Raw genomic sequence first — 16,624 nt, 5'->3', positions numbered from 1 at the left:
AAACTCCTGTATGAACAGCCGCTTGCGCAGGTGGTGGTTAATGGCAGAGCCTCGGCGCCCTTCGCCCTCGGGCGTGGCACGAGGCAGGGCTGTCCTTTGTCGCCGTTGTTGTTTGCGCTTGCGCTTGAACCGCTGGCCGCCTGGCTTCGGTGGGAACCCTCTCTAAAAGGTATTCGTTGGTCTCCGGATTTTGAAGACCGAGTCTCTCTCTATGCCGATGACATCCTGTTATATCTGACGTCCCCCCGCAAATCGCTGGGAGTTCTCATCGACGTATTGCGCTCTTTTGGCCGCAACTCCGGGTTGGTTATCAATTGGTCTAAATCCTGTAGCTTTCCGCTTACTAGTGACCCTCTTTCTCTGCCCCGAATATGTCCGATCCCGGTCTGCACTGATGGTTTCAAATATTTGGGGATTTATATTTCACTTGACCCTGTGCTGCGTTATGATCGGAATTTGCTGCCTCCGCTCGCTCGGCTCCGGTCGGACGTTGCGGCGTGGTGTAATCTGCCCCTATCCCCCTTGGGACGTGCGGCATTGTTCAAAATGATGTCCCTCCCCCGGTTCTTGTATGCCGTCCAAAACACGCTAGATTTGGTGCCGGCTAACTATTTTCGTGAAATAGAGTGCCTCCAGAGGAAGCTGGTGTGGGCTGGTCGGTCCCGTATAGCATTGGCCAAACTCACGCTACCCTGGTATGATGGGGGCATCGCGTTACCTGACATACGACGATACTATTGGGCATCCCAGTTGAGTGCCATGAACCATGCTATGTATGGTCCTGTCCCGAATCCGGCTTTTGAAATGGACCGATGGCTTTTACCTGGGGGGGATTACTATAGGGCATTTAACTCTAGGAGTGCTAGGAGGAACTTAACGGGTCCCACGGCAGTGGCGGTGCGGGTTTGGAGCAGCGCGACCGCGGCTACCGGGTGGACAGATAGGCTTACCAGGGCGACCCCTTTATTTGCTGCGGAGAGGCTGGGTGAACTATGGACGTCAAAGGGGTTCGATAGATGGGATCTCATCGGGATTAGTAAATTGAGCGATCTTTGGGTTAAGGATAGAGTGAAGACCTTTGCGGAACTACAGCAGGAGTATGGTCTGCATGACTCGGAATTTTTTCGATATCTTCAGGTTCGCCACGCCGTTGGGTCGGTTTTTCCGTCCGGTTCTGATATTCATTAGAGTTCCCCCCTGGAGGATAGGGTGCTGGACGGTCATGTTCCGGACAGCACTATTTCTCTTATTTATAAAAAACTCATTAATGTTCGATCGGACTTGCTGGTCCATTTGCGTGACGCCTGGACTGCCGATGGGCTGGAGCTAGACGATGAAGATTGGCAGGCTGCGGTGTCCTCTCCTAAAGAGGTCGCGATTCCGGCGCGCTTGCGACTTGTTCAGCTGAAAGTCCTGCACCGTGTCTATGTCACTGGTCCTCGACTGATGCGTATGGGTTTTTCTGATGATGGACTGTGTCGGCGGGGTTGTGGTATGCTTGCTACTTTCCTTCATATTGTATGGGAGTGCCCAGTGGTTGAGTCCTTCTGGAGGGGAGTGCATGAAGTGATGAATGAAGTCACGAATGTTCGACTGATACCTGAACCTAGGCGCTGTCTCTTGAATGTGTGGGAACCGACCGACTGTAATGTTGCTCAGACTCAATGGGTGACTCTAGGCAACATGATCGCAAAGAGGGACATTGCGCAGTTATGGGGGTCTCATAGGGCTCCCTTGGTCTCTGGATGGGAAGACAACATGGACTGGTGCATGTTCAGAGAGAAAATTGTCTACCTTTCCCGTGGCAGGCCCCAAAAGTGGGGTAGGATATGGAACCAGTGGAATGCATTCCGTGGGGACATCTGTGTACCCCCCTTCGTAGATCCCCCTGATACTCCTTGTTCCCCTTGACTGTACACTCCGGCTCCCACATGTACAGATTTATCGATATTTTCACCGGCTCTGGGCTCCCGTTCTGTCCCTCCCTCCCTTTCTTTTTCCTGTCCTGTACCATCTCCTGTCTCCCTTATTGTTTCCTGACCGCCTCCTCCTGCCACACACGAAACGACCATCATGATTGGAGTACAGCCTTGTTTCTTTTGTTGTTTGAATGTTATAAAATGAAACCGCTCGTATCCTGTCGTTTGGAACTTAACGATCTTCTTACCGTGGCTGCCGGACCCCTGGTTGTCGGCTGATGAGCTGTGTATTATGTTATACCTTGTGATGTTTTCCTGGCCGGCCCGTAGGGTTGTAGGCGAGAATCTGTACTTCCATAATTTTGCTAATAAAGGTTTTTTCAAAAAAATAAATAAATAAATAAATAAAAATCAAGGATGATATGTGGTGCAGGCTAGATGAGGTGTTGAAAAGTAGATAATGGGTCAGTTCCTCACTGCAATGGAGGTCGTTGGCGCTCAGGGACAGTGCACTGTGCCGAGGAGGTGATGTATCAGTTATAGCAGGGGATAATTTACCATCTTTTACCATGCATGCAATACAACGCATGCCATTACAACGCGGTAATTACAAGGACCGGTTTGTTACATCGCATACCATTACAATGAAAGTCAAAACAACAATTTGCTGTAGGGGGCCGAAGGTGTTGGGTTTAAAATCCAACACCCTTCCTACTGCTGCACAGACTGGAGTTGGAATAGTAAATGATACTATTCCAAAAAGCAGCACCCCCCTACAGCAAGTAATTTTTCCAACTTGCGTTGTAACGGTATGCGATGTAACAACACTGTCATTGTAACAATCGCATTGTCTAAGCTAACTCGAGCACTGATTAACATCCTACCTCACTTGCTGCTAAAAACTGAGTGCACTTTGCACTTTATTCTGTTTTAAATCTGTTTTGTTGAAATTACTTGGCTGTGTGTAAAGTTTTTAACTGTGGGAATTGAATTTGGAGGGAGGGGAATCGAACTGGTCTTTTCGGAGATCTAGGACCGCTAGCCGCCATTTTACTCACTTCAGCGCGGTCTAGTGGTTGAAGCTGGCCCCTTCAAAATGGGTCACGGCGCGAGCTCCTTAGTCTAAGCTAACTCAAGCACTGATTAACATCCTACTTTACTTGCTGCCAAAAACCGAGTGCACTTTGCACTTTAGTCTGTTTTAAATCTGTTTGGTTGAAATTACTTGGTTGTGTGTACATTTTTTAACTGTGGGAATTGTATTTGGAGGGAGGGGGAATCGAACTGGTCTTTTCGGAGTTCTAGGACCGCTAGCCGCCATTTTACTCACTTCGGCGGGGTCTAGTGGTTGAAGCTGGCCCCTTCAAAACGGGACACAGCGCGCCGAAGGCGCATCTAAGGCAAGCCCGTCTGTGCCCGTCCGTGTCCCTGAAGGGTCCGGGGCCGATCATGCTACCGGTTTTGGCCCGGGATCCCCCCCAGGTAATTGCCTATGGCAGAGAATATCTGCTAAATCTCGGTAAAGGCTTGGTGTGTTGACCCCACTCATTGAGGATGGGGAACAATTTCCCCCAGAGGTGTAAAGAGTGTGAATAGTCAGCTTAGTCACCTCTTAGAGAGCACAAAGTTAATAGGGGTATGATCACCTCGACTAGGAGACTCGGTGCTCTAGATACATATTGGAAGGTTTCTCTACTGAATGTTCGCTCCTTAAAGGAACATCAACTGGAAATCTTTGATTGTCTAACTGACTCCTCCCCCGATTTGCTGTTTCTTACTGAAACTTGGCTAACGGATGCCTCAAACCCTACCATTGCCAATGTGATCCCCCTGGGCTATCAGATTCTGAGGAAGGATCATCCTGTGGGGAGAGGCAGTGGGTTAGCCATTATATACAGGATCTCTTTCAATTGTACTTGTTAAAACCTGAGTCGGGTCGGGGACAATCGATATTTGCCCGGCGGTATTGCCTCTGTGACCCTCTAGTTATTTAATCAATGAAGAGGCAGGCGCTGGAGACTGGAAAGCAGGAAACAAGGTTTTTATTTTCTCCGGAGGAGAACACAACGAAACGGACAGAAGGTATCGTTCTGAGGTGCTCTAGATACATTTCTGAGGCCTGGCCTCTTATACACTGGTTTATGACTTTATTGTAGATTACACATTCATGTTAAAGCTTTGATGTATGGAAAAGACATTCCCGGAAATCCCCTTTGGGCCCGTTCCCACACACATTTACAGTTGAAGTCCCCACCCTAGTCATAACAGGTGATGAGTATCACGCAGCTGGATATTCCGCCGATTCACGGAATGTGGGGGGTTTGATCGGATCTCATGGAGTGGGGGCTTTGATCAACCCGGGGATCCTTTGATGGGGGAAGCTTTCTATTGTACGGGGAGGGGCAAGGAATGGTATCGGCAGAGCTGGGTGTCGGCCTGGGAACGGGGAAGACAAAACGGGCACACGGGAAAAAAGGGGGTTTGCATCTAAGGGCCGGAGATCATGAAAGGGAAGCAGGGAGGTGTCGCGCTGGGAACAGGATGAGGGCCTGGGGCAGAGCAGCGCTGAAGAGGGGTTTATGACTCAAGGCAGGTGCAAGCAGGGGGGGGTGGTCAGCGTGCAGGTTTAGTGAAGGCGAAGGGCTATGTCAGGGGCCAGCGGCATGCAAATGGGTTCGTTCTGCTCGGGGCATCTTAAAAAAATGGCGGGCGCGCACGACAAAAGTGTGGCATCAGGGGAAGAGGCAAGATGGCGCAGATAATGTTCACCAAAACGTACTAATTTTCAACAGTCCTCCCTTTAACATATTCAAGACATCTTGCTGGTTCATTTTCTACTCGGTTCTATTGTGGTGGGCATGAGAAAGAAAACGGTAGGAACCCTAGAGGAAAAGAGTTGTAAACAATACATTTTAACATTTCTAGTTTTTAGGAGGTGGGCCTATTTGATAAACTTTGATCAATTTGTTTAGCAGGAAAGTCATAGGAATGCAATACAAAAACGATTCTGTAGCGAGAGCAGCAAGCATATTTCATACTGGCAGGTTATTACATATATATCAGGTTCGGATTGGAGCATGATCAATACAATGGCGGCTGGGAGAGAAATGAGGTCTAGCAGAAACGGCGATTGGGGATGTCAAATGTTCGAAGTTTAACGAGTTCTCATCATTCTTTGTTGCCTTTCGTTGGCGCTGTTGAGCACCGGCGGTGGAGCTACAAGTCCAGCTCTGTTCTAAGTTCTGCGTTGCAGGGCACGACCCTTTCCTCGCGTTTCTGGTCGGAAAGGTCCTTTTCGCCCTGTGTCCTTTGAGGTGTTTGTCAGAAAGTTCAGATGGAAGAAGAGCGTACAAAACAGTCCATAGGGTAGGTCAGAGGAAAAGGGGGATGGAGCAAGGCCAAATTAGGAACAAACTAGGGGAACGAGAGACTTCAAATAGGCGGGCGTGTGACCGAATTCAGAGAGCGGGGACTTGTCGACAGACACTGGACATCGAGCAGGGGCATCAGGTCGACCCTTTCTTCTCATGTTGTCGAAAACAGTGCCTCGTCCTGCAGCTCTTTTCTGTCGTGGTCTCGCCTTGGCTAATGTCGCAGGTGTTCCTTAGTCTGTAGTCAGGCCTCGTGCTCCCACATCCGGTCCTTCTCTCCTCCAACAGCAGTACCCTTAAACAAGTTTGAAAAGACAGTCTTTAGAGAATTTGCAGATGAAGATAATCAAAAAGTCTATTTCTCTCCCAGCTCCAGGCAAAGAATGAAAAATGCCCGTTATATTAGTGTTCACAACTGGCATATGAATGACCGGTGACGGGCCTGTTGGATTTACTATGACTTTCCTTTACAATTATTTATTACAGTCACGACAGTTCATCTGATAGTGACCCACCTTCGTGAGACGAACCTGGCAAAGATATGCCGTTCTCTAGAGTTTTACATTTACAAAGGGTACTGTGAGTCGTCAACATGGTACTACGCAGGTATTTTGCTGAGAGACGAACATGGCTAAACATTTCCTTTCTATCGATGCATCCTGCCTCTCAACTACTACGGGGTTCATTTCGATGATTTCTTTACCTTGGACTAGTCTGTTAACCTTGTAAAACATCACTCTGGATCCTACGTAACCTTTTACAGCCCGATTACTTAATTAGGAAGGACAGGGATTTTATGGGGAACAACCAGGGACATAGGAAACTTGTGGTAAGGGCATAAATCGACCCATCTCTCACAACCGGAAATGAGGGGTAGTTTCATAATTCCAGTTTTTGGGCGGCTGATACAGGGGAGGTAACAGGGGTGATCATTTTTCCGGTTTGGGTATTGCGACAATTCGGGGAGGGGAGGGTCGCGTATTCTGAGGTCCTTGTTTTATACCATAGGAGCCGTCGACATGTAGTTCCCTTATTTCGGGCCAGATTAGGGAACCTCTGTCGTCTTACCTGTCCTTTCCCTTACGGCCCAACCTCGGTTCATTGACTTCTAGCGGAAAAGGAGAGGTAATGACGCGGCTTCAGGGTGATTGTATTAAAGACAAGTTTTTGTGCAAATACTGACGGTATTTGAAGCCAATTAGGTGGTGTGCTAGGGGTGGCAGTCTGCCAATTTCGGGGCTAATCACTCGGAAGAGTGGGAGTGCAAAAATAGAGGGAGAGAGAGAGAGAGAGAGAGAGAGAGAGAGAGAGAGAGAGAGAGAGAGAGAGAGAGAGAGAGAGAGAGAGAGAGAGAGTGCAACGGCAGGCTAAATAGTACACGTGCAACAGAGAGGGTGGCAGTGTATTCAAGAAAGGCTATTTAGTGCATTACACAGTAAAGGGCATTCACGGGTCTGCGTTAGAATCTTGTAATCATGCAGTTTGAGCATTAGACAGGGTAGAGGGGACGTGCCTTGAGAAAAAGGAAAGAAGAAAGGAGGTACCATTTTGTCGCACTTCTCGCATTCTCGGTCCTTCGACCAGTTGGGTCGACGCCTCAGTCACACACACACATTCCCTCATAGTTTCGCATCATACGTGACATGGGTTCATTCGTCCGGTCTGGTTTAAGGGTGATCACTTTTTATCAGGTTGTGCTAATTTTCCGGGTTTGTTCGATACGTGAGTAGTTTGCAGGCGTGCTTAGACACCACCTTGCGGCGCTAGTCCGCTTCGTGTATTAGACATGGCGAGGCTTCAGATCTTCGCCACACCTCGGCTGTAATCTCTGATGTAACCTGCAGAGGGAGGAAAAAAGGGGGGTGGGGAAGACAGCATTCGCGCATATTCAAATACATGGATTCATAAGTCCTTTACTTACCTCTTACTCGTCTTTTCCTCCTCGGGGCAGGGTCCCCGGGGATATGGTTTCTGGAGTCGGGGGGGGGGGTAGTGTGTCCATATAGGTCGTGTGCGGGGAAACGTAAAAAGGAAACCAGAGGTGCTTAGTGCGAGGTATCTAGTCAAAGGATGTATCTCACTATCGGGATCCTTAAACCTCTTTCAACGCTGTGGCGTTCTAAGGTTCTTCGGTTCTTGGGTCAGCTCCGTTCCCTGATACTTTGGAACGTTGTACCTTATCACATTTACATTATTTCATTTCACCCTCCTTTTACATTCCCTCATTTACACCGTTCGTTTTACCCATCCTTGGAAGTCAAGGTCTTCCTCTACGCGAGAGTTCATGAGTCAGTCGCGTACTTTGAAGGCGGAGTGTCGTGTTGTCGATCCGATCCGTCCTCCAGGGCTGGGCAACCATCTTCTTTTAACCTTAAAGAGAGAGCAGAGTAGGGTGCACAGAAAAGAACTTTCCCACCGACCCCACATTTTTTAAAATAAAGCATGCAATACCCGTCCATAGTTTCAAAAACTTTATTTTGCAAAATCATTTCAGCATGAGGATTATGAGGGTGCGGTCGTATTTGGCCGGTCGTGGCAATGGCTAAAGTGCGTACAGTGGGGGGTGTCGTTTGCAGCAATAAAAACATCGGAAAGTGTTACTCATTCATTTGTAAGAGACTAAAACGTCTATTAATTGGCTGGGGGTTCGGGGGCATTTATTTCATAATTTAGAAGCATAATCATAATAGTGGTAATCAGATTTCCTATATGCATACCGTACGTGAGCGTCGTAAATGAGGTTTACATCAGTTATAAAAATATAATACATTGTACATTTGTAATCAACATTTGTAACGGGGATCCTTTCATACTGTTCGTCGAGTGAGTTCTCCTTGTCTTTTCTAGCCAAGTGTACAAAGGATCATATAAAATCTCAGAACATCAAGTTTAATTAGTGCGAAGGAACACCACGAGGTGTTCGTAAGTTCCGATTGATACCAGCGCCATTTTGGGCGGGGCCGGCTCAGTCCGGAAGCAGCATCAGGGGGAAATGTTTCCCATTACTGGCAGTTTGGACCAGAGTCCTTTTCGGCAGTTCTAGAATTCATGCTAACAGAAGGAGTGGCAATGTCATGTTTGTTTCGTTGGCGATCAAGGCAGCCGTCCCTTACCGGAAGCCTGCAGAGGCCGAAGGTTCCGCCGGGGACCTTTGTAGGATCTTCAAGGCTGCGGAGATGCTGTCGGAGATGGGGGCTCGTGCTCCAGGGGGCAAATGTTCGAGTTATATTGCTGGTCAAAGTTACTCTAGTGGCCGGGGCCCGCCTTCCAGCGGACCCAGACGCCATTTTGAGGCCCTACAGGGGCCACTCTCGTCGAGTTTGCAAGAGTGGGAGAGATCCTTCGGAGTGAACGGAAGAGGTCCCTGTTGTGTGAAAGCGGGACGTTCAACTGGGGTGCAGCTGTGATGCCCCCCCACCTGGGGGGGGGGGGGGCGAGGGAGACTCGTTCGCATCGTCTCCTTCTCCCGGTGCACTCCATGCCGCTCCTTTTCATCGCCCCGCATGAAGGTCTCTCCACATCCGGTGTTCCCCAAGTCCTGTGCTCAGTGCTGTGGGAGCATGGCCACCTGTGGCGCGCATTCGGCGCGGCACGAGTATCAGTGCAGTCATTGCAGGTTCGGTGTTCCGAAAATATGGTCACCATTGCACGTTCGGTGCTGCGCAAGTACTGGGGTGCCACCATGGTGTGTTCGGTGCTGTGGAAGTATTGGCACCATCGCCTGACTGGGGGTGTTCGGCGTCGGGCCGGGGGCTGGGAGACCTCCTATCGGTGGAGGTGGGAGAGGCTCGTCCGCGTCGCCTCTCCCTCCCAGCCCAACTTGGACAAATTGTTGTGGAGGTACGTGCAGGACATCCCGCCGTCCAGAGCTGCTGCGGCTGTTACGGAAGAGAAAAGGAAAAAAGGTGCCTCGTTCTCCTCTGGACATGTGGCGGGACTACTCAAGTCTATCCAGGCCCGTTGCGGCTGGCTGAGGAGACATGTGGCGGGACTACCTACAACTGCCCGGGCTGCTGGCTCCTGCCTCTCCTCCGGCTCCCCCATACGTTAAGATTTCCTGACCAAGAGTTGGCGGCCGGGCCCGCCTTATATGGGTTGCCGTTGGTTGGGCGTAGCCGTAACCCTGCCCTACTTTGGAAGGTTCCAGAATGGGGGGGGGGCGAATGTTCTGTTTGACTTTCATTTTCTACAGTTTACCGTTATTATTCCTTGTTTGTTGTGCTAAATTAAAAGTTCAAGTTCATTAATGGTCTACGGATTTTGTTTTACCATTTCTTTCTTTCCAGGTTGCTTTTATGCTAAGTTTCTGCTAACAGAGGTTGAGTAACACGGGAACACGTGTAGAGGGATGACGCAGATTTGTACATTACATACACACAAACTCAGACGGGGGACAGTACAAGTACGACATACAAAGACCCAAGACGAACATAAAACAGTTATTGGTTATAATTATCTCTTTCCGTCTGTGAATTTGAAACGAGGCTGGGTTCCCGTCTTGTCGTTGCCCGACCTAGGAGAACTTGAGCATGCCGCTGAAATTGTCCTGGCGAAATCTGTGCCATCGGGCATAATCAAACGTGGTGGTTCTGTCTAGTCTGTCTATGTAAGTCGGGTTCTTCTTTGTCTCGCGCTTTTTCTCGTACTGCCGGTCTGTCGTTCCTGTCGGCCCTTTGCCTTTACTCACGCTCAGTAGAGTCGGGCATTGGGCTTTCCAGTGTCCGACATACCTACAAAAAGCGCATTGGTCTGGCCCTAAGTCTGGTCGTCTTTTGCATAGTGTCGGGGGATAAGTTGTGGGTAGCGATGTCCTGGGGTTGTCCTGTCGGTATATTTCTCTACTTGGTTTGTCCTCGTCTTTTCTCTGTCGTTGCATAGCCTCTCTGCGCCACATACCGAGACTGTCGAGCATAATTGGCGTTGTCTTATTATTTCGAAGGGCTATTTCTAACGTTTCTATTTTATCAAGGTCAAAGGATCCTGCCAGTGGCCACTGTTTGTCTTGACTCTCTTCGGTATACCTGTGCCACAATTTATTATAGGCTATGGTGACTAATCCATAGTTTATGAACATGTCCTTATTAGGGGTGCCTTCTAGTGGAGCTATATGGTCCACCTCTAATACACGGTCCGGGCTAAACAGGCTATTAATCAGTGGGGAGAAGACAGACATGACGGCTCGTAACGAGGGACTAAAAAGTCAGCACTGCCTATCTTATCACTAGGTGCAAAGACTGGACAGAATATTTCTATTCAACGTTGTTTGCAGGCAGTGAATACCTCATGGATCAAAAAATAACAAAAAGACCAATAAATAACAATGGGGAGAATGAGTAGGTCCGCAAAGATCTGCGTTACCTACCCTTTTCACTATCTGCAAAAAGGGTGGTCTCTTCCCTGTTTGCAGACAGGGAATCTCCAGGAAACAATAGTTTTGCGAACAACAGTTCAGTTTCAAGTAATTATTGAGTGGGGGAGAAAAAATAAGCACGGCTGCTGCCCTACCTATCCTCCACTGCTTGCAAAGAGAGAGCCCGTTGTTTCTCCGTTTGTAGACAGTGAATCTCCAAATAAATAAAGAGCAATACTAGTATTTTTAAACAATCAAACAATCAAGCAATAATTTCGCACTTGTCGTGATTACACGACCTTACCCGGACCATGTGGACAGTTTCTTGTCTTCCGAATCCAGCGCCCGATCGTCCTCTTTTTCTCGTATTTCTCACGGCACTCCTGATGGTCCCCAGTCAGGACCATAGATCACTCGAGAGAGGTCTGTTCGGAACTAGTGAAGTTCGGATGATCGGCTGCCAGACGAGGGTCTATTGGGCAAGAGCTCTCCCGATCGTTGCAGTCGTTCACTCTGTCGTCGGGACCTCTCCCACTGGATCCACGAGTCGCTGATGGGCCCCACGCTTGGGACGCCAATTGTTAAAACCTGAGTCGGGTCGGGGACAATCGATATTTGCCCGGCGGTATTGCCTCTGTGACCCTCTAGTTATTTAATCAATGAAGAGGCAGGCGCTGGAGACTGGAAAGCAGGAAACAAGGTTTTTATTTTCTCCGGAGGAGAACACAACGAAACGGACAGAAGGTATCGTTCTGAGGTGCTCTAGATACATTTCTGAGGCCTGGCCTCTTATACACTGGTTTATGACTTTATTGTAGATTACACATTCATGTTAAAGCTTTGATGTATGGAAAAGACATTCCCGGAAATCCCCTTTGGGCCCGTTCCCACACACATTTACAGTTGAAGTCCCCACCCTAGTCATAACAGGTGATGAGTATCACGCAGCTGGATATTCCGCCGATTCACGGAATGTGGGGGGTTTGATCGGATCTCATGGAGTGGGGGCTTTGATCAACCCGGGGATCCTTTGATGGGGGAAGCTTTCTATTGTACGGGGAGGGGCAAGGAATGGTATCGGCAGAGCTGGGTGTCGGCCTGGGAACGGGGAAGACAAAACGGGCACACGGGAAAAAAGGGGGTTTGCATCTAAGGGCCGGAGATCATGAAAGGGAAGCAGGGAGGTGTCGCGCTGGGAACAGGATGAGGGCCTGGGGCAGAGCAGCGCCGAAGAGGGGTTTATGACTCAAGGCAGGTGCAAGCAGGGGGGGGTGGTCAGCGTGCAGGCTTAGTGAAGGCGAAGGGCTATGTCAGGGGCCAGCGGCATGCAAATGGGTTCGTTCTGCTCGGGGCATCTTAAAAAAATGGCGGGCGCGCACGACAAAAGTGTGGCATCAGGGGAAGAGGCAAGATGGCGCAGATAATGTTCACCAAAACGTACTAATTTTCAACATACTCCTCTAGCAGATGTGGAGATAGAGGCAACAGAGAGCCTGGGTTAAAACTACTCGAGTCTCAGCCCCTTGGTTCTCTGAGGCCTACGGGGATAGTAAAAGGTACTGCAAACATCTCAAAGGAGAGTGGCGGAGGAACTATCATCCTTCAGACAAATTGATTTATATATTGGTCTTGAAAACTCACTATAAGAAAGTCAGTGAGAAAAAAAACTCTTCCTGTCAACAAAAATTGACCTGGCAGCTAATAAAAGTAAAATTTTGTTTAATGTTGTAAAAAGCTTCTCCTCCCCGGCGGTTATGAGCCAACCGTTTAGACCTACTAGCGATTGGACTGAACGAATGGCCCTCTTTTTCAATGAAAAAATGAAATAGATTCAGGATTCTTTTGAAGTTCCAACTACAGGTTTGGAGGACTCATACCACCCAGCTCCTGTCGTCACTTCACTGGCTTCCTGTACGGAAAATAATTTAGTCTAGAGCCCTGGTCCTGGTTTTTAAAGCCTTTCACAAGATTGGAGTACCCTATCTTAGGGACAGATTTCAGCCTTATTTCCCTAAGCGCAACCTGAGATCCTCTTCACAACTCTTGATTGTCACTCCTAGGGCGCGACTGTCTCGGACAGGTGGGAGATCTTTTCATGTGGTTGCTTCACTGCTGTGGAACAGCCTTCCTCTCTCCATTAGACAGAGTTCAGACCTCCTGCCTTTCAGAAAAAGTCTTAAAGCGTGGGTTTTCCAGCAATAAGCCGTTCGACCGTGGTCGGTTTGCTCTATGTTAGATGACGTATGATTTGCTCTCAGCGCCGGTACACTCCAGGGAGTAGCCGTGCGCTCTATAAATATGCGCTAACATAACATAACATAACATTGTAATGGCATTAATTGTAAACGCATGCAAACTATCATGGCATATTCCCAGTATATCTACTGCTGCTGCGTTAGCCATTTTCATATATGGAATTCAGAGAAGGTAACTATAGTGAGGTCGACCTACAGGCAAAAATAGGGGTTCCCTATTTAGCTGAGGAAAAGTAATACCTAACACTATGGATGTCTCCCTTTAATTGGTAAGGCGGGTCTTTGTGAACACTTAAGAAATCTACTCAGGAGACACATTAAATAAGTTCCCAAACTAGAACGTTCGTGATGCCATGTCATACAGTACCTACTTTCTCAGTAAGACTGTGAGTTTAGGCAACATAAGCTCCAAATCTATGTGGGACTGAGTCCACATATTCCTTCAGAACATGTTGCCTTAATTCCTGGCTAGCTTACAGTGTGCCATCTGGGCACCCAAACTGATCAATTATTCAGGGGTTTGTAAAGCGCGACTACTCACCTGTGACGGTCTAAAGGCACTGGGGGGTGCTGCTGGTCCTTCTGGGTGTGGAGAATCATTCGAAGAGCCAGGCTTTGTAGTCCTTCTTGAATTGGGTCAGTGACGCGGATTGCCTGACCTGGAAGGGCAGGGAGATCCAGGTCTTGGTGGCGAGGTGGCACCTGATGGTGTCTGCAACCTCAGAACATGACAACCGTAATTCCCCCAAGGAAATCGTGGAAAGAGATTTTACCTTTTTTGTTAATAACTTCGGCATGCCCAAAGGGAAACAGGGTAATTACACCAATTGGCATTTCAAACATTTTTTAAAACAATTGTGTATACTGTGTGTGCTGTAATGATTAATAGAATGGAGCAAAACAATCTTACCAGCATCACAAGAATAGTGAACAGAATGAGTAATTCAACCATAGTGCCTTTGCATTAGATTAAATGAATACATATAATTGCACTCCTACCTAGCCCTGCCTATGCTAAAAAGCATAGGGTGAGTGGGTGTGCCAGAATATCTTAGAGTTGTCTAACTCCCCATTTACCTCTAGGCGTGTGTCATCTGGTAGCCAACCTTGGTGTAGAACAGGCCACTTCAGGATGGTGTTGGTATACAGTTGAGCTAGAATTCAGGCATGGGGCGACCTTTGACAATACATTAAGATGCTTCTCTGTCAAAACAGAGGCATAGTGTTGTTTATATAATAAACTGCACCCAATTGTTCCATGCCCGAATCCTGATTCTGTTGTCATTGTTGATTCTATCCACCCAGAGCTGTCACCAAACGAACAACAACAAACAACAACATTTTGCGCAGTGTACTAAGGGGCAGAGTCATCATTCTGAATATCGGTCTCAAAGGGGCCGATTCACAGAATCTGCCCCATTGCAACCAGTATTTTTGCATTTGGGATGCAGCAACCCAAATGCAAATTTGCAATTTAAGGAATCGCAAAATTTGCGATTACTGAAATTGCGAATGCATTTAAGGAATCACAAATTGCGATTTCCTAAATGCAATGCATAATGCAATTTTAAATTGCGATTTCGCAATTAGGGATCGCTAATTACCTAAAATTTAAAGTTGATGGCAATTTGAGAAAACTTTGAAAAATGTACTAAAGTGCATTTTTTAAAGTTAAACGTTACACACATACATGTCCTTGGGGCATGTGTGTGCACAACATGTGGTCACATGGCAATTTCAGGGGTGCATCAGGGTGTCCTTTTGGCACCCTTGCACCCTTGAAATTGCATGTGCAATTTGCGAGTACCTGTTTGGTACTCGCAAATTGCACATGTAATTCCCATTAATTCCTATGGTCCTTTAGGCCCATAGGAATGAATAGGAAGCTATTCCTGAATTGTGATTCACAATTTGCGAGTCACAATTAAGGAATGTGTAGGAATCACAATTTTATTTTGCGATTCCTACATGCATAAGGAATTGCGATTCCCAAATTGCAATTCCTTAAAAATCTAAATTTAGGAATCGCAATTCCTTACTTTGATGCATGTGGCACTAAGTCCTTGTAAATAATGTTCTATGGCCAGTTAATATGCCTACAAAGAAACGTAATTCTAAGCAAACCATTTCTGGGTATATTATCTCTTGAGGCTGCGCAAGCAAATATGTGTTAAAAGTTATAGTCTAAAAAGATGGCAGCTTTAAACGTGAGCATGTAAAATTGAAGTGTTTGCGCCCAGGGTCTGTGTAACCTCACCACAAGCCATCAACATTGATCTGATACAGAATGTAGGAAGATGAAAACACTATTGAACACGAGTATGTAAGTACCAGTCAAAAGCACAAAATAAACAATTGTAGGAAGCCAAAAATGCATAAGAAGCAACTTAGATTCAGTGTAATGTAGAACGTGGTAAAAAGAAGGGATGATAGCCAATTCTGGGCACAATTGAGTTAACATTTAAGAGGCAAAAGAAGAGACCCTGATTGTAGTATTGGAAGCCTTGCACAATCCCACAGAAACTTGCCTCAACCTCAGCCGGTATCTTCCTCTGGCAGTTGGACAATAAATTGGAATGTGGCAATGATAAAATACTAATCATTGAAGCAGAGTTCCTATCATACTTCTTGCATTCAATCCCTATTTTTGGGCTATGGTATTATTACCTTTATTTCATGATGTTGCCAAATAAAGGAGGATTCTCACATATGCTGATGATTTAATAAACATGGAACGAGACACCATTAGGCCTCCAAAACCTTTTGAATGGAATTACTTCTTACAAATTAGCAAAACTAATTTAAACTGTAACAAAAAACAATATTTGGGTTTTTGGCAGAGATCAGTCCAGCCACTTAAAGTATATGTATAATTCCAAACTGGAAGAGATCAAGTATTACAAAATATAGAGATAACATTTCGTCTGTCTTAAACTGTATGTTCATATTTCAGATATAAAGCATAAGATTCAAGCCAGCTTCATCCCTTAGGCCCACTGCTTCCTGTAACATCACATAATAGTCATCCTTCCCAAAGCGCGGTCTCACCAACATGCTCAACTCCGTATGGGCGTAGCTTGGTCTGTAAGATTGGGGGGGGATGAAATTCAAATTTCTCAACAATTACACTGGCATATCTTGTTAACATCCATTATCGGAGAATCAGGTCTTAGATGGCAGAGGAATGGGTGAGCACTGCGTATAATGGGCCCGATTCACAGAACTAACTTAAGAAAAAATCCTAAACTTACTACCATTTACTCATTTTGGTATTCACAGAAGGCGCGTACTCATTTTGGTATTCACAGAAGGCACTTACTTATTGATGAGTAAGTGCCCTCTGTGAAAAGCCAAAATGAATAAATGCACTTACTCATTTTGGTATTCACTGAAGGCACATACTCATCATTGAGTAAGTGCCTTCTGTGAATACCAAATGGTAGTAAGTTTAGGATTTTGTCTTAAGTTAGGTCTGTGAATCGGGCCCTTTTAACGGTACCTAAAATAAATATTTTGTAAAATAAGCAATTAAATGTAAGAACTTCGAAACAGTGATGACAGAGAGTGTGTGTGTGTGCATTTTAGTCTGTGCGTACATGTACAAATCATCCTAGGTGAAGTCTGACATCTCACCATTCCCGACAGAAAGCACCTTTTCCCAACTATTTACTACAGACTACATTAATTGGAAGCTGTAATGCCCCTGCAACTCTGTTGAAGCCAGAAGAT

General features: G+C 46.8%; 1 protein-coding gene across 2 annotated transcripts in view; it reads right to left on the bottom strand.

Moving 5' to 3' along the window:
* The window catches only part of LOC144821267 (plasma kallikrein-like), a 524,784-nt gene that overhangs the window by 151,745 nt on the left and 356,415 nt on the right, over positions 1-16,624 (bottom strand). The gene's annotated exons all lie outside the window — the stretch shown is intronic.

This window comes from Lissotriton helveticus, chromosome 2_2 (assembly GCF_964261635.1).
Source record: "Lissotriton helveticus chromosome 2_2, aLisHel1.1, whole genome shotgun sequence".
NCBI lineage: Eukaryota > Metazoa > Chordata > Amphibia > Caudata > Salamandridae > Lissotriton > Lissotriton helveticus.
Note: the sequence above shows the minus strand (reverse complement) of the source record. Positions and strands in the feature narration are given on the sequence as shown.